The sequence below is a fragment of the Protopterus annectens genome, chromosome 15.part0 (genome assembly GCF_019279795.1).
Source record: "Protopterus annectens isolate FY-2018-M chromosome 15.part0, PAN1.0, whole genome shotgun sequence".
Taxonomy (NCBI): Eukaryota; Metazoa; Chordata; order Ceratodontiformes; family Protopteridae; genus Protopterus; species Protopterus annectens.
Window position 1 is genome coordinate 262,462,745 of NC_056749.1, and position 23,070 is coordinate 262,485,814.

The window sequence follows — 23,070 nt, forward strand, 5'->3', positions numbered from 1 at the left end:
GAGTCGTATCTGTGGACCAGTTCTGCCATACTCTAGTTTTTGTTGTTTCTGAGTTGTAACATTGTTCCATTTGTCTGTAAAGTACAGCCCGCATTTCGAAATAGACTTTGTCCATATTCCTTTTTCTCTCCAGATGTTTTGTTTCTAGTTGTGGAATGCTCAGTTTCCTACTTGTCTCTGTGTGCCAGTGATGTTTGTTAGGTTTCTGTTTTCCCCCTTAATTACTCTACTACACCCCCCGCCCCTTTGATTTGGCTTTGCCTTCATCCTGTGAGCCTTTCACTCCTTTTTAATTGTTTTTCTATATTTGTTATTACCTCAGTCTGTTTACATTTACTTCTGCCTGTTTTGCTGATAATTATGTATTTACAAGCCCTCCCCATCTTACCAGGGTCCTCCTTTGTACTTCCATTTTACTCGCGCCTGAATACGCTATTTCCCCTTGTTTTATCATTCCTCTTCCTTTAACCACTTATTCCCGCTGTCCACTTTTCTTATAGTTCTTTTGCCTTCTTTCTTTGAGTTTATTTTCTTCAATTGTCATATGCAGTGCTGTTGTCTCTCACTACTTCTGGGATTGTCCTCTCATATCCCTTAGTAAATAACTTTGGTGATCACTAACTTAAATGCCCAGGTTTCCTTTCCATTTTTACTTTTACCTCTTTGAAGTTGTTAAACTTTCTGGGTCTCCAAAATGGATGTATCCATGTATCCTTTTCATCTTTGCATTTCCAGCATGTACTGTCCACTCCTGTAAACTTCCTGCTTAACCTATCCGGGAGTATAAAAATATCTGTTCAGGCACTTTCATGCAAATATTTTATATTTGTGTGCTTTTGACTTGGGTATTTCTCCTCATTCCTCACTTTCATTGTTGATCCCAGTCCTTGTTCACATTATCCCCTTTGTTTGTCTTTCCTGTTCTTTCAAACAGGCATTTTTCCCTTTTCTTGGTTTTGTTTTAAAAACGGCTGTATCACTTATGATATAGGCAATCGTACATTTATATAAATGAAAAGAAACCATAAGTGAAATCCTAGTTGCAAAAACTATGCATCTGTTAGTCTACCTAATATTGTCAGTCAAGCATTATATTGCTCATTAAAGTACTGCCTTTTAAACCTCATTCCTCCCCTGTATGTATTTTCCATAGTTTCCATTTTTTTCCTATGTTCTACCCTTTTTAAAGATTTCAGTTCAAGATGTTTTCTCACTGTTACTGTACTCACCACTTCTAGTACAGCTGAGTTTGATTTTGAGTTTTTAGTAAAGAAGACTCCCTCTTGTCTGACTTCCTCTTCAACTTGCCATCAAGTTTAGTCTGTAGCCCTAGCAAAATACAATAGAGAAGAACAACACTTCTGTTCCTGTGGGCTAAACAGTGACACACACTTGAGTTTTAGACTTCATATTCATTAGAAAAATGCTTAGTAACACATTCTGTTCTAACTTATTTATAACCTGTAAATGCTCTTTTGTATACTTTTTCAGATTAATCAGCCATTCATTTATCCAGCCTAAGGTCCGGTCCTAGTGAGACCTGGTAAGAGGGAGTCTACTGTAATTCCTTTTTTTGGCAGCCATCATAATTAGACTCAGCAAGGCCTTACTGTGTCTAGGCAATTCTGATTCTTTATCATAGCTCTGAAGAATCATTGTCCTAGTTACACAAATGTGCTTAAAGTATTTCCAACAGAGTAGTCTGCAAGGTATCTTTATAAAGTTGCCAACTCATTACGTTCCTGGAAAATGTTTTGAATTGCCTCTTTCTTCCCTATCACACATCCAACATTTGCTGTCTACCTGCGGGAAAAAATCTCATCTATGTAAACATTTCCAAGTAAAAATCCTAAATCATCCAGAGTTTGTTGCATTTTTAGGAGACCTGCTTATATCCCCCTTTGTTTCTTTGTGAATTACTTATCCAGTCCTTTCTAACCTCTGGCTGATTCTTGATAGTTATACAGTATTTTACAGGCTCTTTATTTTTTTTTAACCGCAGCTTTTCTTCTAGGTTCTACTAAAAATGGTACCAGTGCTGATCATTCATGTAGGGCCACCTATTTCTTTCTCTCTGCTTATACTCTCCCTTCCCTGTCAAGGATTGGTGTCAATCTCTAACCTGCAGTCCAGATATGTTATTGGATTCTTCTATTTTGTTACCTTTCCCCCTCTCTAGTTATTTGCTCCCAGTACCTTTCGTCCTTTTCCATGTTTCTCCAGTAATTTTCGACCCCTCTTGACTCTTGTCTTTATCCCTAATTGCACTCATCCCTATTGGCAGAATCTCCTTCCTCCTTTCTGCATTGGCATAATTCTTACAATAGTTTCTGCTACTTTGAGTATAGTATGTTGTATGATTATTTTTGCTTTCTTTAAAGATTTGCTCTCAAAATCCCAGTCTCTGCTTGCTTCATGAGCTCCCCCCCGTTCCGTCGTCATCATTCCTTTCCATTTTGAATTATAGGTTTCTGCTTGTGCTAGGTATATGAACCTCATCTGTGTAGCTCTGAAATACTCCTTCAAATCTGGTTGTCCAAATCCACCTTGTACTTTTGGAAGAATCCTCTTATCCCACTTGACCCTTGCCGTGTTCTGTCCAAGATAAAAATCCTTCAGCTCTTTATTAATTGCTATCCACAGCTTCTTCTCTGGTTGGCAAAAATATGCTTGACCTGTGTAGAAGATTTAAGGGACTAAAAACATTTTAATTGCTTGCATCTTACTATCCATATAACAGAACTTCAGATTTCTTGGTGTTTGTGTTATCGTGCGTTTAGTTTCTTCCCATGTATTCTTGGCAGCCACACCAAAACCATTTTTTAGGCCGTACTCCTACACTTAATTTTATCATTTTCCCGTAAATGTGGATATTGCTGGACCAGTTCGTATATGGGTACATAATTTACCACCATTCTTTGTTTTAGCTTCATTAATTTTGTATCCCAAAAAGATTTGAAACTGACTCAAAATGTTTCATAGCCCTGTAACGTCCTTTTCTGGTTTTGCCAGGTGTAAAATATTGTCTGCAAATACAGCCAACTTTTCTTGACTACCAGAACAATTATATTCTTGAATTCCTGAGTCGGTTATTTTCTTTGACAGTGGTTCTACACATAATGCACTTTAAAGGGGAAAGATCCTGCCTGGTTCGTCTGCTCAAGCACGAATTATTAGAGAGGACTTCGATCCCTTGTATTCTTCCTGTTGCTTTTTAATCAACTTTATCATTTTTATCAGGGAATGCAAATGCTTCCATTGCTCTGCTCATAAAGTCCCAGCTTTCTGTGCAAGAAGACCCACCAACAGCAGTGGTATTTTCTTGCATTCTGCTTTCCTTTGGATCATCACTGTTCTGTTAATGTTTTAAAATGTTTGCCTCCCCTCCACAAAACCACCTTTATTGTGTATACATTTTGGCATCACTTTTGCCTTCCTTTTAGCCGTTGTAGACATAAGTGGGCCTGTATGAAGCTGGATCTGATCATTTTTTTACCCTCTTTAGATATTAACGGCCACCACTTGTATGTTTTCCCTCCTGGTTTGCTGACTGCCACAGGATTTTGGGTGGTTTGATTCTGATAACTTGTTTGCAGTTAAAAAGAGCCTCTAGAGAAAGCTTTTATCTGTTTAACACTTTCATTTAAAGGCTCACTGCTGCTTTTCTGCTGTGAGAAACATTTCTTCACTTTGTTTCTCAGCCTCCCTCTCTATTTGTATGCTTTTCTTGTAGTTGGTGGCTTTGCAGATGTTCGTGTTTCACTGTTGGGGTCTTCCTGCTGGCAGGCAGCCCTCGATCGTCCAGAGTCCCAAAGTCTGGGTCCGACGTCGGCTGAGGTCGCTCCTTCCCTGACGTCAGAGTGCCAGGGGGTATAAAGGCCACAGCCGACGCCATTTTCCTCATTCTTTCTTGCCTCTCATTAAGATTATTCCTTCCCTCCTTATGAGGATTCTGATGCTGAAGAATCACTTCCTTCAGCTTCTCCTCCTGAAGATTATTGTTTTGGGGAAACCTTGCATGACTGAGAGAATTTCCACTGGGAAGTGCAGGAATACTCTGAATCCAAGAGAAGGCTTAGAGATATTCTTCTCCCTCAGCATAGGCCCCTGGCTATCCCCCCTGTATTGGACATTGTGGATGATGTTTTTACAGAGTCTACCCTCTTTCCTGGTTCCTTTCTTCCTGCTCCTGTCAAACCAGATAGGTGTTTTAGGGTTCCAGATTCTCACAAATTCCTTTTTAAAAATCCTTCAGCTGATCCAGAAACTATTTCTCAGGGCCCCAAGGGTGTTAAAGCGGCCTCTGCGAAGAACCCTATTTCCTCTGACAGAGTCCAGAGCCTTGGAAAGATGGGGCAAAAAAGTCTTTACTTCTGCTACGTTGTCAATTAGAGCTTTGAATTGTCAATTTCATACGTTGAAATATCAGCAATACCTTTTGTCTGTGTTGAAACAAAAGATGTCAGCTGTTTCTGGTTGTGCAGAAAATAAGGAGTTGCAGGATTTATTGCATGCTACTGAGCAGGTGGGTAAGCATACCCTGCACTGCGGTTTTGATTCTTTGGAGGTTTCTTGCAGGGCTGCAGCAACTGGCACAGTTATTAGAAGGCATGCTTGGTTAAAGGAGCAAAGTTTGCCAGATCAGGTTAAGGCAAAACTGGATGCCCCTCTACAGCGCAGTGTTTTGTTTGGGGCCAAAGCTGAGGAGGTATAAAAGAAAATGGAAGACCAGGCCAAATCTATGCAGACTGGAAAGATTTTCTACTGGTGCAACCACCTAGATTTAGCAGGAACTGGCCAGCTAAGCCTTGGTTCTTTCCGAGCTCTGACAGACCCCAGAGAGGCAGATACAGGCATTCCAGAGGAAGAGTACAAGCACAGACCCCTTTCAGGCCCTGGCAGTGGAGTGCTCCCCCTCCCAAGGGTGGAGAAGATAGGTCACAACCTTACAGGAAACGGTCTTTATGACTCTCCCTTATTAGCTCCAGGGGCTCCTCTCCTGGAAGTGCCTTTGGGAGGAAAAATTTCTCTTCCATCACAATTGGAGCCGCATAACCCAAGTCAAATGGGTTCTGGATATAGTTTTAAGGGGTTACAAGTTTCATTTCCATGCCTTGCCAAAACCAAACCGATGGCCAGACCTGCCAAAGCATCAATGGGCAAAGGCTCAGAAGTAAGTTCAGTCTGTCATGGCTATGGGGGCCATAGTATTGGTACCAAATGCAGAAATAGGGCAAGTTTTTATTCAAAACTTCCTGGTTCCCAGGAAGGAAAACACATGGAGACCAATCCTGGACCTTTCTGTATTAAACACCTTTCTGGATATACCAAAATTCAAAATGCTCACTCTGCAGCAGCTGTTGCCCATGCTGAGCAAGAACGCTTGGATGGTGACTTGAAAGAAGCTTACTTGCATATTTCCTATAAGGCAGGAATGCAGAAGGTACCTCAGATTCAAAGCGGGCTCGAAGCATTACCCGTTCTCTATGCTGCCCTTTGGCTTATCTACTGCGCCCAGGGTCTTTACCAAGTGCCTGGCACCAGTAATGGTATTTTGCAGACAGAAGGGAATTCAAATATACCCTTATCTGGACGATTATCTCATTCAAGCGGACAACAAGTAGACTTTACTTCAGCATCTGTTTTTTTGTGCAGCATCTTTTCAGGTGTCTAGGGTTTACAGTGAACCTAAAGAAATCAAACCTGGTACCCACTCAACGGATTACTTTCCTGGGTGCTCTTTTGAACACTGCAACCCAGATGGCTTACTTGATACCAGACAAAGTGCGACTGGCTTCCTCTTTCAAAAACCTGGCTTCAAAGAGTCTGCTAACTGCAAGAATAATTCTGCAGGCCTTTGGTTACATGGCAGCCTGTTTTCTGCTAATACCATATGCAAGACTGCATATGAGGAAAATACAGTGGTACCTCAAGAGTGTGTGGTCTCAGCATTGCCACAGTTTGGAACCAGTGATCACAATTTTGCCTTGCCTCCAGTGGGAATTTCTTCAGTGGGCCGAGGCCTGTCTCCAGAAAAAGGGAAAGCCTTTCTGTCCCACTCTAGTCAATCAAGTGATGACGGATGCTTCGGACTATGCATGGGGAGCCCACATGCAAGGGAAATGTCTTCAGGGTGCCTGGGCAGAGGACCAAATGCACCTGCACATAAATTTGAAGGAAATGCTAGCTGTACAGAATGCACTGACAGCTTTCAAGGATCTTATTCTACCGGGGCAATTGCTGATAAAGACCGACAACACTACAGTGATGTGGTACATGAACAAGCAGGGAGGCACCCACTTTTACCCCCTGTGCAGACTGTCTATGACTCTGTGGAACACAGCACTGGCCTGCAAGGTAGATTTACAAGCTCAATTTCTGCCAGGAAAAGACAACTCTCTGGCAGACAGTCTAAGCCGAAATATCTCAGATCCACACGAATGGATGTTGGATGTTCAGATATTCAAGATAAGAGGCATGGGGGTGCCCGGACATAGATCTCTTTGCATCCCCCCAAAACCACCAACTTCAAACATTCTGCACGAGGACCTACCACGAACGGGCATGGAAAGTGGATGACCTCTCATTCATTTGGAAAAACCTCTCTGTGTATGCTTTTCCTCCATTGCACCTTCTACCAAGGGTACTTCTGAAGATCAAACAGGACAAACCAAAAATGATTCTACTGGCCTCAACAATTCTGGGACTCACCCCTGATTTAACTTGGCTCAAGGTCCACCCTGGATTCTACCACAAATTCCACATCTTATGTCTCAACTAGACGGCTGGATCCTGCACAGCCATGTCAAAACTCTGAATCTAGCAGTCTGGCAGATCCAGGGGCTATAAGCAATTCTATCCTTACCAAACGGGTAATGGATGTAATCCTTGAAGCTAGAAGGCCCAGCACCAGGAAATCTTATGCAGGAAAATGGAAAAGATTTTGCATCTGGAATCAGGCCCAGGTTTTGATACTACAGTTCCAAACATTCTTCTGATTTTACAATACCTAACAGATGTTGCATAAGGGCCTATCCTTTTCATCTATCAAAATACATGTACACTACAATACAGATCCCCCAATTTTTTGTCATCTGTTACTTAAAACAATATCTCAGGGGGGCAAAGAATATAAGTCCCCCTAGAAGAGCACCAGTTCCCGCTTGGGATTTCAACTATGTTTTGGAAAAGCTAACTCTGCCTCCTTTTGAACCTGCTGCTACCACAGATTTAAAGTTTTTATCATGGAAAACTGCTCTTCTGGCAGAGGTTATTGCTAAAAGAAGAGTTTCGGAATTACAAGCACTCATGGCTGTGGAACCCTTCATTATTTTTCATTAGAACAGGGTTTCCCTGAGGACTTAACCCCACTTTTATGCCCAAGGTAGTTTCTAAAGTAGCCTTTAATCAGACTATTCATTTACCTACTTTCTATCCTAATCCTCAAAATGAAGGAGAGAGAATTTTGCATTCTTTAGGCATACACAGGCAGCTTCGCTTTTACCTAGGCAGGACCAAGATTTTTAGGAAAGCCTTTGCTGCTACATCACAGGGAAAAGCAATCACTAAACAAACTCTAAGTGGATTGACCACTGCATCATGTTCTGTTACTCTCATGGCAAACCAGTTCCTATTAACATTAGGACACATTCTACCAGTGCTGCTGCTACTTCAGCAGCCTTCCTCAGTGGAGTTCCTACCAAGGAAATCTTGGAAGCTGCTTGGAGTTCTGTGCATACCTTTTCTAAGCACTACAACCTCCATCTCTTCTCTAAATCTAGGGCAGGCTTTGCCTCTGCAGTCCTGCAGGGCCTTGTAGCCGCCCCTCCTGTACCATGTCCAGCCACCCTTTCTTAGCTTTGGGATTCAACCCAACAGTGATAACTGCAACAGTGAAACACGAACATAGTACAGTTGTGTACTCTTACCATAAATGTAGATGTTCGAGTGTATTGACTGTTGCAGTCTGTTACTCTCCCTCTTTTCCCCTCTTTTGCTGTTTGAGTACTGTCTGTTTTCTTAGCACTACTCTTCCTCTGAGGTATATTTGCTGGTGATTTTTTGGGTATGTTCTAGTTTGATGCATGCTTATTCTTCTGACTAAGCTATTGGCCTTTTGTTTTTGGGCACCTGGCATCTGAGGCAAGAAAAACCGAGGAAAATAGCGTTGGCTGAGGCCTTTATACCCCTGCCGCTCTGACGTCTGGGAAGGAGCGACCTCTGCCGACGTTGGACCCAGACTTTGGGACTCTGGCTGATCGAGGGCTGCTTGCCAGCAGGAAGAGCCCAACAGTGATGACTGCAACAGTGAAAACACTCTAACATCTACATTTATGGTAAGAGTACACAGCTGTACTTTGCCTGCCCTTACTGTAAATTTGATCTGGGACACTCCCTCCCAGTCTAGTGTTACCTCATACTACCTAATACAGGGATAACATTTGAGAAGGCCAGTCCACTTAGTTTCTGTTCCTCCTTTCTCTTTCCACTTAGAAATTTTTTTTTTAAAGCTTTTCCTGTGGGGTAGTCTAGTCTGTATACAGATTCGCTGTGTCCAAGACACTTTGTGGACTTCTGAGCCCGCAAGCCTTTCTGTGTTGGAGGGAGTCCTCCTAGCTTAATTTTGTTTCTTAGAACTAGCCAGTTTTTTAGTTTCAGCACTCAAGTCTCTTACTTTGAGTTCACAACAAGTTCTGAACAAGTGCTAAGCACAAAATAAGCTACAAATTGCTACAGCACTCCACTTTCCTCACTTGTCTGGAGGAAAACAATTTCTAGTACTTAACAAATAAGCACCTATGCAGGCATGTCTAAGGATCATATCCTGGTGTTTTCTCCTGTCTACCTGATGAATCTGGGCATCTTGTGGCAATGCAGCAATTACCTCATGTACACAGACAACCCTCTCCTCTTACCACCCAACACTACAACCTGTGAGAGATGAACTTGTATAGCTAAACTGGAAGCAAAGCTCTCTTCACCCAAGACTGGACTAGACAGTCAAGAGGAGAAGGTAAACACTTGCACCACACCACACTTGTCACATAGTCCCTCAAAACACACACCTACATTAGCGGAGGCTGTCAGTAAAAACCTGCCCAAGCAACAGGGACCTCCAAAGCAGAAACACAAGCAACCTTCACCCCCCCCCCCCCAACACAACCCTAATGAGACACAGCCCACAAACTGTATGCCACTCTACCACAGCCCATAAGGCATAACAATGTACCAAACACTCTAGTCATAGGTGACTATAGTCAGGCACACTGATGTTCCACTCACTAGGCTAAACAAAGAGAATGTTACTGTCAGCTGCCTGTCTGGTGCCAGGATCCACCACATAACGCATGCACTTAGGTCACTCCACAAATATGACTGTCATTGTCCATGTTGGTGTGAATGACCTGAGACGTACCTCCGTGGACTACATGAAAAGGGACATGGATGAGCTGTCAGATCTTGTAGCTCAGGCAGGTATGACCCTAGCCCTTTGTAGCATCCTGCCATCACCCAGAATGGATACCACAGTACAAGGACAAAATGATTGACTTCAACAATTGGCTAAGCTTCTGGTGTCATTCTGAGGGGATCCAGTATCTGCCTGGCATGACTTGATTGACAAACCACGATTCTTTGTCAGAGATGGCCTGCACCTGTTGCCCCTGGGATTCTGGATACTGGCTAAGGCTGTAGCCACCCCTATAGTGCCTTTTTTTTAGGCAAGGTTCAAATGACAAATTCACCACCGTAACTGGTACAAGCGAGCAGAATCTGAGGGTATTGCTACTCAGTGCTGTACGTGTAAACCTCAGAATGCACTTACTTGAGGCACTCGTTAAAATGGAGAACATTGACATCTGTGTAGTGACAACAGACCTGGTTCAAGGCTCCAGAGAGTACCCTTGCATTACCAGGCTATAATTCATACTACACCTTTCGGCCACCTAACCTGGACTGAAACACTAAAGATGAAGGCGTGTCCATATGCATTAAGGATATCCACACCTCCAGGCTAGTTGCTCAGCAAAATGCGTCCAAGATTATCCAAGTGCAACTAACTCTTGCAAGACCGCAATCCAAATTGTAGCTTTATACAGATCCCCCACCATGCCCCAGGATTCCCACTCCTCATTTCTTGATACACTGGAAAATATTAGGGTACAACCTAACGCCCTAAAAATGGGTGATTTCAACTACCCCACCATTAACTGGAAGAACTACTCGTGTAGCAACTCTTGTGGTCAACGTTTTCTGGAATTCATAAATTCCAATGCCTTGGATCAGCTTATCCGCACCACCACCAGGGGCAGCAATATCCTAGACCTGGTTATTACCAACATGGGCAACCAGTGCTCCACACCAGAGGTCAATTCCTCATTTGTCAGATCTGATCACAAGCTAATCACCCTAGACATCCATATCCCTCCCCCACCCCCATTAGGGAAACCACCATAAAAAAATTCTCCCAAGCCAACTTCACGCTTCATAAGACAGAGAAGTGGCTAATTTCGACACCCATTCTGACGGCCAATAGAGGTTTGACTGCTGAATCCTACACAAATGCACTTTATAAGCACTTACACGAGTGCATGGGTCGTGCAATCTCTTAACACAACCAAGAAGCTACCCTCCAAAAAAGGAAGCCAATCTGGTGGTCCCCTGCCATAAACACTCTACAACTGAAGAAAGAAACTGCTGCAGAAGAGAGTAAAATCCCCTGATTGGATGAACTCCCTGGTCAGCCTCAGTAAGAAGCTGAGATCCCTCATAAAGTTCTCCAAAGTTAGTTCCGAAAACAAAATCGCCACTAACTCTAAGGACAGCCACGAAACATTCTGTAGTTGTCAAGAATCTCTGACAACACTCAGATCTGCTCTGAGTTACAGCACAATGGCAGTAAATATACAGAACCAACTTATATTGCCAACATCCTGGCAGGTTCAGTGCTAACTTTAACCCCCTCTCATCTCCTAAAGGTCCCATCTCTGTATTGGAAGAATGCAAAGTTCCTGTATTCACGGCTGCATAGGTAAAAACACTCTCCAAAGCCAAGAACACAGCATCCATGGGACCTGACAACATCCCAGGCTGTGTTCTACATGAACTACAGAACAAACTGGCACCCCACCCAAGTACCATGTTCAATCATAGCCTCACCTCAGGCTATGTGCCCACTGAATGGCGCACAGCGACTGTTATCCCACTCAACAAAGTGGGAGCCACCACGGACCCTGGGAACAACCGGCCTGACGAGCCTGGTCTGCAAGGCCATGGAACTTATAAACAATGACATTGGTAATCTCCTGGACCCTGCCCAGTTCGGGTTTGTAAAAGGCAGATCATGTCTTCTAAACCTGATTGAAGCAGTCTCCAAAGCCGTAGATGCGGGTAAGGTGGTCCACACAGCCCATCTAGATCTTGCCAAGGCTTTCAACACCATTCCCCACTCTGGAATTATAGATAAACTCAGTAAACTAGATAAATCCTTATGTCTCAAGACGAGTTGCCAACTGGGTCACTGACAACCCACACTGTGAAAGTAGCAGACTCTAAATCCAACCTCAGACCAGTGACGAGTGGAGTACCACAGGGTTCAGTCATAGGTCCTCTCTTATAGGTTCATAGGTTAGTACTAGGCTATCTGCCCTAGGGCCTACAGAAGCCTAGTCATAAAAATTCCCTGGATATTTCTTCCTGCAATATTTACTTCCCTGGACCCCTGTCTAGCAGGGTGACTGACATGATCCCCAGGGTGCATTTCCTATCTCCCATCCAGAAGGCGCTCTGCTTGACATGTACGGCCAGTCTATTGCAGAGTATGGGGAGTCTCTGGGTCAGGAACCTATCCCTCCAGCATGTTTTGTTCATTGTGATATCAAGGTTTAGATCCCTGGAGCGTACGGCTCTGAAGGACTGGGATTTCTATAAGTTGAGCATGTCCCACGGCTAGGGTTTGACATGGCCGTGTATGTTAAGCAGAGATCGCTTCTGAGTAGACAGTATGCCACAGAGTATAGCTGGAGGTTTTTTAGATGGTCAGTATAGGGCATCTGCTTTAGGCCTGTGATCCTTTTTAGTGAGGTATTTCTGCGGCCTTTCCAGCTGTTTCAGATGTCTTGTGAGGTAAATACCAAACTGGGTGTTTTACTTTATAATGGGTCTAATGAGCGATGAGTACAGTGGGACAATGACCTCCTCTTTTTCTGGATAAAAAGCCCTTGGTGATGAGGTGTGCCACAGGATTTCCTGGCTGTTGTGGTGATGTGGTTATCCAAGGTGAGACCACTGTCTGGTCCCGAAAGTCTCTCATCACACTTTCGGTGTTTAGTGTATTGCTACCCATGTGCTAATTCATGGTTACATGATTTCTCCCAAAGGGGGAAACTCTACATTTCTTGGCATTAGGCTTGAGCCCATGGCTCTGGCACAAAGCATCAGTTTCTGTAAGGCCCTTTTGTAGAATATCCTCATCATTTGGGGATTCAGTAATGGCTCCCAGTTTCCAGTCCTCTGCAAACTTTGTTGGCCAATGTCCCTTAGTGTTGGCCTGTACTTCAGGGAAGTAGATGCTAAATAAGAGCAGTCCCAGGGCTGAACCCTGAGGTACTCCACTTATGTACCTCAACTGACAATGTGACTAACTTTTCAAATGTAATCAAGTGTAATTTGAACAGGATTAAGTTTGACAACTTAACCTTCGTGGTTTCCCACTCAATACTGCATAAGAAAAATGCCAGTCTCTTCAAGCAGTTATACTCTTGCTTTCTTGAATCTTGATATTTATCAGAAAACTGTCATACTCCAACCAATATGACAACTCCCTAGGTTACGCTTGACACTGTCTGTTCTTTGTACAGGAGAAAACACAACAGAAACAGCTGAAATCCAAGTTCGGAATTTGGCACTGGTTGCAGGTATGCAAAAATACACAAGAATTGTTGTTGTCCTGCTTCTACTGCCACCACCCACAAAAACCTACAATGACCTGTCTGTCTACCTTAGGAGGACTGCAAACTTCACTAGCTTGGTAAAGTTATGCAATAAACGCTTGAAAGCACTGTAAAGGCTTTCCTTTTCACCATTAATACTAACAAAATCTTGTTAGACAGACATGAATACCTCTCAGATGTTCCAGACTTATCCTAGTTATGTTCGTTCTCTCATACACGTGGAGAATTTCCGTCAATAAGACTGACACAAGCCTGTACTGGTCATACACTCGCACTACAAATATAGACCATACAACTTAAGTCAGTAATGGAACAAGAGTGTAACGTGGTTAGGCTAATGAGCCATAGGGCCAGTAGCCAAAGGGAAAATATATTGAAAGGTAAACAGCGAAAAGACCGCACCTCAAACTTGCTATTGTGGGGGCTGTTCCCCTCTCACCTCTGCTAAATATATATACCAATTCAGAAATCGCATTACAGTGAGGAATGGGCAAATATTCCAATCTGCACTGTTCCGCGATCTGGCAAACAGCACTTTGCTGTTTTTGACATTAGAAATGTTTTCCATTCATTCTTAAGATATAGACCCGAAAACTTCTATAAGAACAAAGTTCCTACTTCACGTCCTTGAGAAAATGTATTACAATGCAGAACCTACTGTTAAATCAATTTGGAACACCCGTATTTGTTCTCCTATGTTTCCATCGTTGTCCCCACTATTACACTAGGAAAGTTAAGCGTTGTGGCTAAAGCCAACCCATACCTCAGTGTCCTGAGACCTTATTCTGATCCTCCAAATAAATGTGTAACACTTGCTTCAGTACTCCACAAACTGAAAAACTTAAACCCGGAACTATATGCGATAGCTATCAAATTACTGACATAAGCCAAAAAACAGAATCTGAATTGCCTATATATAACACTGTGCTGAGTCTAATTATGATGGCTGCTGAAAAAGCAGTTACTAGAAAATAAAAATCTGTGTCTAAACCAACGCTGCTAGGAGTAGTGAAGATATAACCGAGATGAAACTAATAGGAATTGTTAGAAAAGGGTAGGAGCAAATTACATTGGAAAAAATGGGAAGTATGGAGCCAGTGCATGCAGTGGAAGAACGAGGTTTAAAAGGCAGGAATTAGATGACATGTAATGGTTGACTGGCTATGACTGGATATATTATAAGTGATGTTTGCAGCAGTCGTGGTTTGTAGTGTTTAATGTTTGCAACTAAGATTGTGCCAGTATGGTTTATTTTCATTTCTATAAATGTAAGATTGAGCATGTTGTACATGATTTAATAAAGCTGTCTTGTTTAAAAGAAAAAAAAATGCAATCTTGCAAAGTAATCCAGTAAACTTGTACAGTTTAAGTAATTGGAAGGCAGAACTCCAAATGTTGGTTTATTTTTTCTAACACCTGCACATATTCTCGCAATTTCCATTTCTAATTAATTTGCTCCTACCATTTCCTGAAGATCCCATTCTGTTTTTTGTTAGTGTTTTCACTACTTCAAATCCAGTTGGCTTCCATTTTCTAGTAATTGCATTTTTTGTCAGCAAACAGATTTTCACTTGGGCCTTTAATATGTCTAGACAATTCAGATCTTGCATACTTGCTCAAAAGAAGTTCCTAGTTAAAACTCATTTGCTCTCTCTCTAAATTTCTGACAAAGTACTCTGGGAATTTGAAGGCAGCCAACTCGTTATGTTTCCAAAACATATGATAAGTTGCCTATCTTGCCTTTGTTTCTTGCTTGTTGGGATCATAGCCGACCCTCTGCTCAGACTCTGCCATCTTCTATAGCTCGAGAGCTGTTTACTGGCTCGAGGCTACCCCTTATCCCATGATGCCTAGCGCTAGCTACCCAGATCTCGTTTGCCGCTTCAGCTGCGAGGTTCGTTGTTACTGGCTCGGGCTTGTGTACGTTTATTATAATTAGGGTTCCTTTTTTGATGTTTTAGACTTTTCGACTTTGTCGTTAGTTTGTTGTTTTAGTGTTTGTAATTTTTTGTTTTAGTGTTTGTAATTTTCCATTAAAACTTGTTTAAGTTGGAGTTCTTCCCCTCCCCCTTTCCTTTTTTTCCTATCCCTACTTATAGTAGCGTTTTAGTTTAAGCCTTTCTCTCTTACTTCATAGGTAGCCGTTTAAGTTAGTAGCTTCCTACTTAAAAAAAAAAAAAAAAAAAACCTTGACTGTAGTTATTGTGTGTTTTGGTTAGGTTAGTGTCTGGATTCTTTAGACATATCTAGCTTACACGGGTTTTTGACCAAAGGCCCAAACAGCAAAAATCTCCAAAGTGTCTGGATTCAAGAAGCGTGACTCATGCTGTCAGAAAATGTCTCTGACAGATGTACACACTTCTTATGTCTGTTGCTTAGGCGCAGTGCACCTGCAGGACTCTTGTTCTGTATGCCACGCATTCAGCCCAAGGGTTCTGCAGGAGCGCAAAAATAAGCTCGTCTTAAGGGGTCTTCTTAAGCCCCAGGATTCACCGGCCAAGGCTCAGCCGTTGAAATCTCCTAAACCGACCAAATCGTCTGCTCCCAGCTCGGAGCAGTCATTGGCCCAAACATTACCTACTACTTAGGTTCCGGCTGGAACCGAGGAGGCTGCCTCCCAGTCGGCTCCACCAATATCTTCGGAGCTATCTCAGACCTACAAGAGACCAAGGTCCCCCTCTCTAGAGTAGATGCGTTCGGCTCCTCTGTCTCCGCTGTTGCAGAGTGACCGCAGTCACAGATCCTCCCACTCCTTTTGGTCCTCGACTCTAGGACCACGACGTGGAGAGAGTGGTCAGTAGGTTGTTGAAGTCGCAGGCACTGGCCAAAATGTTATCCAGCCCTCCTCAACCAGTGTCTGCTCCGTCCGCTTCCATCGATGTTCCTTCTCAGACTACTCTGAGCTCGGAGCCAGAGTTAGTTGGGGTTTGAATCGTGGAACAGTGTGCACCGATAACTGTTTCCCCTTCGGTTCCGTCATCGGCTCCGATCCCTCGATGGTGCCTTCTGTCGAGGGATCTGGGTGCCGAGACTCCCTCATTGGTTCCGAGGAGGCGAGTGGCATCAGACACTTGTCTGACCCCGTTCTCCCTCTCAGGGCTTCGGCACAGGTGAGCTCTGCTCCTACATCGGCCTTGGAGCCACCCCCCTCAGTGTGGAGGAGGATTCCGGGTTCCTCGGAACCGGGGCCTTTGCATTGTGGCGGGGATGCCTTCGATGTCATGTGTGTACTGGTCCCTGAGTCAGCACCACGTTCGACCCCACTGGCTCCGTCCCCTGTAGTGCCTGCTTCAATCTCTGTCCCTCCTCCAAACCCCAGGTGTGGGGAACGGATGCTCCAGAGCAACCCCACTGGGTGTTTCCTCTTCCGAGGCCTCCCCTGATCATTCAGAGGAGGCCCCTCGGAAGAGTAAGTGCAAGAGAGGAAGCACATTGACACCCCTGAGTCTGTCACTTCGGATATGATTTGGATGAATCTGAAGGGTCCCAGAGATCCCCCTCCTGAAGAGGTTTCCTTTTCGGACATCCTAGAAATGCTTACGCAGAGGGGAAACTGGACTGCCCTAGCCCCTACTGAGGATGAATCCGTATTCCTGCATGCGCTTTGTTCCCGCCCTTCCACCTCCTGGGTGTCTACGCCCTTCGATCAACTAATGTCAGTGGTGGCTCGAAGGGCTTGGTCAGCCCCGGATACAGTGGAACCAACCCGAGGAGGCCCGGCAAGTTTATCACTGCACCCCCTGATAAACATTTCCTTACCAAGGGTGTTCCCATAGATGCCATGGTAGTAGCAGTGGCCACTAAAAAGGAATTGGCGGAAACTTCTTCCTCTGTCCATCCTTCTAACAAGGAGTCTTGGACTATGGACAGATATGGGAAGCGAATGTTGGCTTCAGCGACCTTTTCCATGAGGTCACTGAATTACTTATGACATTTTACTAGGCTTCAGAGGGATCTCTTGAAAGAGCTTGGAGATGCCCTCTAGGATCCATCAGCTGAAATGGTTCAAGCTAAAGTAGCTTCTCAGCTGGTGACCCTTATTTCGGTAATTAATTCCTCCATGAGGCTCACTTTCCTATGCAGCCGATGGTGCGAGTAGAACTGCAGGTACAGGCGTGGCCCTTAGACACGCATGGATGCGGCTGTGTAATTTTGCGGAGTCTTTTAGAACATCATTCACCAACACCCCCTTTGACGGTTCATTTCTCTTTGGACCACAGGTGAAGGACACTCTCACTAGGTGTGAACAGGAAGGCAAGACTCTCTCTGCCGTGGGAGACTATTTCCACTCCTTCCAGACCATATCCCAAAGGTCAGAAGAGTGGAAAAATGTGGTTTCGGAAATCCCAGGAAGCCTCACCTGATATACGTAGTGATTTGTCCTCCAGGGGCGGAGGAGGAAACAGATGCCGCCCTCGAGGCAGAGGGTGTCCGCAGAACCAGGGCAGCAAAGAATCTTTCTCTGACAATCCCTTCCAGCATCCCTGAAGGGTTGCCTGGCTGCCCGCCTCTGGAGGCAGTCGGGGGAAGACTTTCACTGTACCCAAAAGCCTGGCAAGGCGGACATTACGCGAGACAAGTGGGTACACTCTATCATGTCCGGAGGCTATGTAATTCCCTTCTTCCAATCTCCCCTACCGTCAAGCAACCCCCCCCCCCCTCAGATGTTCCACCCAGTCTGAGGACCCAAGCAGTAATAGAAATTTCAAGACTGCTAGAAAGAGTCATCCAGGAAGTCCCGGCAGACAAACTCTGATCCGGAACTTACTCGAGGTTCTTTTTGGTACCAAAAAAGACTGGATTGGAGACCATTTTTGGATCTCAGCAGACTAAAGTCTGTTCAAAGAACAAGGTTTCGGGTGGTCACGCTACAGTCCATTCTACTCCTTTTTATTTTTTTATTTTTTTATTTATTTTTTTGGGGTTGGGACAATTATATGTGCTCAATAGATCTCCAGGATGCGTACTATCACATGGACAGGCGCTGCAGGAGATTCCTTCGCTCCCGGATGGGAGCAAGTCATCAGTTCAGAGCTCTGCCCTTTGGTCTCGCCACAGCCCCCAGGGTGTGGTCACGGCTCACCTGAGGCGTCAAGGATTCCAGGTGTTTCCTTATCTAGACGACTGGCTCCTTACTGCTACTACCAGGCATCAACTCCTTCAAGCCAGGGACTGTACAATCGCAATTTGTGCCCAGTTAGGCATTACTATAAATTTCGAAAAATCTGCCTTGTTGCCCTGTCATTCTATTACCTATATAGGAGCAGATCTAGATACAAAAAGTATTTCCGCAAGGCTACCGCCGGACAGGGTGGGCACGATTCAGCAGCAAGTTCATATCCTCATGCAATGCAAAAGGGTACAAGTCAGGTTGGTCCTTCAATCTCTGGGTTCTATGGCGGCGGCAATTCTTCTGATACCTCTGGCCCGTTTTCACATGAGAATCCTTCAGTGCCTTCTCTTCACACACTGGTCCTTTCAACAGCTCCCCATGTCTCACATGATCATGATTACAGAAACTTGCAAAATCCACCTTTCCTGGTGGATGGTCTCCCCACTAGTGTCTCAGGGCAGACCATTCATCCAACCCCATCCGGTTGCCACAGTGACCACGGATGCCTCACTGATAGGGTGGGGGGGGGCATTATCAGGGCAGGACAGTCCAAGGCAGTTGGCAGCCTCACAAGTGCCATCTGCACATAAATGTCTTTGAGATGAGAGCCGTGCTACTAGCATTGCAAGCACTTCAGGACTCCCCTCCTGGGACCATTGCAGTTCAAAATGACAACATGTCAGTAGTGTGGTACATCAGCAAGCAGGGCGGAACCAGGTCCTACCCCCTATGTAGAGAAGCACTCATACTCTGGCAGTAGACTATTTCTTTTTGCGACGCACATCCCTGGGAAGTCCAACGTCCTAGCGGACAGGCTCAGCAGAGCTATTCTCATGCCTCACGAGTGGTCTCTGAATCGGGTAGTTGCAGATCTGATCTTCTGCAAATGGGGACAGCCTTGCTGCGATCTGTTTGCAACCCCCTTCAACACCAAATGCAGCAAGTATTTCTCCCTTTTACTGCTTCCTGGTCACCCCCCCAGAGATGCTCTAGTCCAAGATTGGCCTCAGGGACTTTTTTATGCCTTCCCACCTTTCCCTCTTGTACCCAAACTCATACAGAAAGCAATATCGTTGGGTTGCAAAATGATCCTCATTGCTCCTTACTGGCCTCGACAGATTTTGTTTCCATTCCTGCACAGTTACCTCCTCGAGCAGCCCTGGATCCTATTCCAGACCCGTTGATTCATCAATCAGGAGAGCTGCATTGATCCCTCCAAACACTCAAGCTCATAGCTTGGTTGATCCAGTTCCAACCCTAGCCAGGCTACCCAGCATTTCCCCGGCTGTGCATGAAATAATGGTCTCCTCTCTCAAATCTGCTACTAGGAAGACGTATGCTAGCAAATGGAAACGTTTCTCTTATTGGGCAGAGGCTAGGATCATAAATCCCTTTTCAGCCCCAGTTCACGAGATCTTGGAGTTTCTAACTGAGCTTTTTCACTCTGGGTCCGCTTCTGCCATAGTCAGGGTTCAACTAGCGGCCTTCTCTAACTATCATGTTGGTTTTTCTAATCTAAATGTCTCATAAGCTGTGTAAAGCTTTTCTCAGAGGGACTACTCTCCTTAGGCTCCCAGTGAGAGATCCCCTCCTCCTTGGGACCTTAACTCGTTACATCCGAGTGACGTCTCCAGGTGCATCTGCAGTTAACTCCTACTGCACCTCTAGGCGTCAAATATTGCTTGTTCATATTTGCATTAATAATTCCAAAACCTTGCTACATACAAGGTAACAGAATGTTTTATCTTCAAGCATACATGATGGCAAACACAATTGTATTGATATTTGACCTATGTCAATGATTTGTTAGAATTCTAAGGTGATAACTTCATTTTCTAAAGGCTGAAGCCACGCCCACTGGGAGTTAAGGTACACACTCAAAAGAGCTGTACTGGAGGGAATGAGTTTTTGGTACTAATCTCATTGATTAAGCCCCCTTTTTTGAACTGGCAGCTTCCTGCTCCCTTAAGTTTCTATCTTGGAAAACTCTCTCTCTAGTAGCTATTACCTCAGCCAGATGTGTATCGGAACTTCAAGCGTTCGTTCTCCTTACTTAGTTTTCCACAAGGATAAGGTTGCTCTGAGAACTAATCCCTCCTTCCTAAAGTGTGCTCAGAAAATAATCTAAACCAATCCATAGACCTTCCAGTGTTCTTCCCTAACTACACCAACAAGGCAGAGTACAAGTTACACCTTTTGGATGTTTATAGACAACTGCATTATTACCTGCGTAGGACGAAGGATATAAGAAACTCGGACCAACTTTTCCTTACCTATGCTAGGGGCATACAGGGTCTTCCAGTTTCCAAAGTGATCCTGTCCAGGTGGTTGTCTCACATTACCTTCATCTATCAACTAAGAAACAAAGAATTGTCTACCAAACCAAAAGGCCATTCTACTAGGGCTTTGGCCACTTATGTAGCCTTCCAGTCTAGGTTGCCCATGGACTCTGTTTGTGCCGCTGCCACATGGGCAAATCCTCATACCTTTATTTCTCATTACAAGTTAGACATGGTCTCCAGGAATAGAGCTAGCATTGGTTCCACTGTTCTGAAGAGTCTGTTCCAATGAGCCACCCAGGATCGTAGGTGCTAGGGACGCTGTCCCAACAAGCCAGAAACGAAGGCGAGATAGATAACTTAACATAAAGAAGTTATGTACCTACCATAACGTTCCATGTTGGTTGTCTTCATCTCTCCTTCTTTCTTGCATCCCCCCTCCATCCCCCTGTCCTATTGGACCGAAAGGAGTTTAGGCTTCACCGGCTGAGTATTTTTTGGTTTGTTTCCTCTACTGACTTTGAGAGTATAACAGGTATGCCCAACCTGTTAGTTGGTCAGGTTATTCTTGCTATGTCTGGGGTTAGCTATTACAAACGAGATCTGGGTAGCTAGTGCTAGGCATCATGGGATAAGGGGTAGCATCGAGCCAGTAAACTGCTCTCCAGCTATAGAAGATAGCAAAGTCGGAGCCGAGGGTCTGCTCCGATCCCAACAAGCAAGAAAGAAGGAGAGTTGAAGACAACTAACATGGAACATTATGGTAGGTACATAACTTCTTTTTCCCAGTTCATTCTTTCTTCCCTGTCACACCTCCAGCATTTGTCATCTACCCGAGGGAAAAAATTCAGTCTGCTTGGGGTATAAAAATACCTGTGTAATCACTTCTAAAGAAAAATAGTAACCTTCTAGACATTGAGTACTTGTGAGCCGTACATATATCCTCCCATTGTTTCCTTTTGAATTACTTATCCAATTTCTCTTTAAAATCTTTTTTAACCTCCTCAGATTCTTATAGTTAATGGACACTATTTTATATGCTGTACTAGTCAGCTATTTTTAACAGTAGCTTGTATTCTAGATTTTACTACCAAAAAAAAAAAAAGAAAAAAATACTTAAGTAGGTGTTTCACTTAGCACTCTATCCTTTTCTTTTTGCCTTTAGTCTTAATTCTTAGGGAAGGCAGTTTCTAACATGCAGTCCAAACATCTTGGCCGCATCTCACTATTGCATGTTTCTCTGTAGGTTATTTGCTCCTGATACCTTGGTTCCTTTTGCCATTTTCTCCTATAACTTCTGCACCCCCCGGTCTGTTCTCTATATACCTAATTGCAATCCTCTTATTTCCAAAATCTTTTCTCCATTCTCTTGTTTGCTTAGTTGTTAGGGTACTTTATGCTATTTTATGAATATAATCTATATGGCTGCTGTTTTCTCCTTAAGGATCTGCATCCAAAACCCCACTCTTATTTCTTGAATTGCCTACCTGTTTATCATCCCTTCCTACTTTGAATTATAGTTTTCAGCTTGTGTTACCTATGTGAGCCTCAACTGCATAGCTCTAAAATATTTCAAATAAGGTGATCCTAAACCATTCTGTTGAAAGGATCTGCTTATCATACTTGACCCTAACCTTTTTCCTTTCCACATAAATACTTTCAATTCTTCATTTTCTACAAAGTCGTCTCTGGTTGGTTTTTTGTGTGTTTAATATTAATATGTGACACCCCACTACTGGTCCAGTAATCAAGGTGCCTCCATCCTCGCCACTGGCAGCAGTGGGGGGCGTTCACACTGGGAGGATGAGTCACTCGCACAGTATTTCCAGATGCAGCTCGTTTCAAGCACGGTTTCCCTTAAGAGCACACACACAGACCACAGTCAGGCCGAGGCTGGTTATCCCCAATAAGACTCCTCACTGGCACAGTTGTAGAATTGAGATTTCTGCTGAGTGACCAAGCAAAAGCCTCCAGCACGCTCTGTCCAACCAGTACTTAATGTCCCTGGCTATGTAGCTGATGCACACACTTTGAGGTTTGAATTAGACATACCCACACATGCACACCTGGGAAAAACTGGCACAAGTTTGCTAGCCATGTCCCGTTCTGCCCAGACTACATGGTAGTTATTACTGCTGCTGATGACTCCTTTTCAGCTACTTTAAGGCCCTTAAAGGGTGTTCAGTCTTTCTGTGCAATGTTAATATCAAAACAACTGGTAGTTTGACCAAGAGCAAGGTTATTAGGAGTGGCCCACAGTGTCACCAACAAAATATGCAAGTACTTTCAGCACACAATCCTAGGTTTAAATATATTTAATAAATAAAAGAAAAAGAGAATACTCAGTAAATCACAGTTGCATCAAGACTTCAGAATCACAGGAAATACTTGAAGTAACCTCGCAGGACAGTCTCAGATGCACAGAAAATATTTAAGCTGTACTTCGCTATATTCCTGACTGAATCTGGAGAATTACTATACCCTAGTTTAACTACAGAGCAGGAAGCGGGCAGATGTGGTGAATGCGTCTTGTCAGGACAAAGAGACAAAAAAATACAGAAACTCGTGTAGTGTCTGTGTGCATCTCTCTCATTCATTGATATATATATATATATATATATATATATGTGTGTGTGTGTGTGTGTGTGTATATATATATATATATATATATGCGGGCGATATATATATATATGTGTATGTATATATATATATATATATATATATATAT

At 43.9% G+C, this 23,070-nt stretch overlaps 1 protein-coding gene across 1 annotated transcript in view; it reads right to left on the reverse strand.

Annotated features, from left to right (window-relative positions):
* Positions 1 to 23,070, reverse strand: part of OGT (O-linked N-acetylglucosamine (GlcNAc) transferase) — a 2,411,396-nt gene that overhangs the window by 1,217,627 nt on the left and 1,170,699 nt on the right. The gene's annotated exons all lie outside the window — the stretch shown is intronic.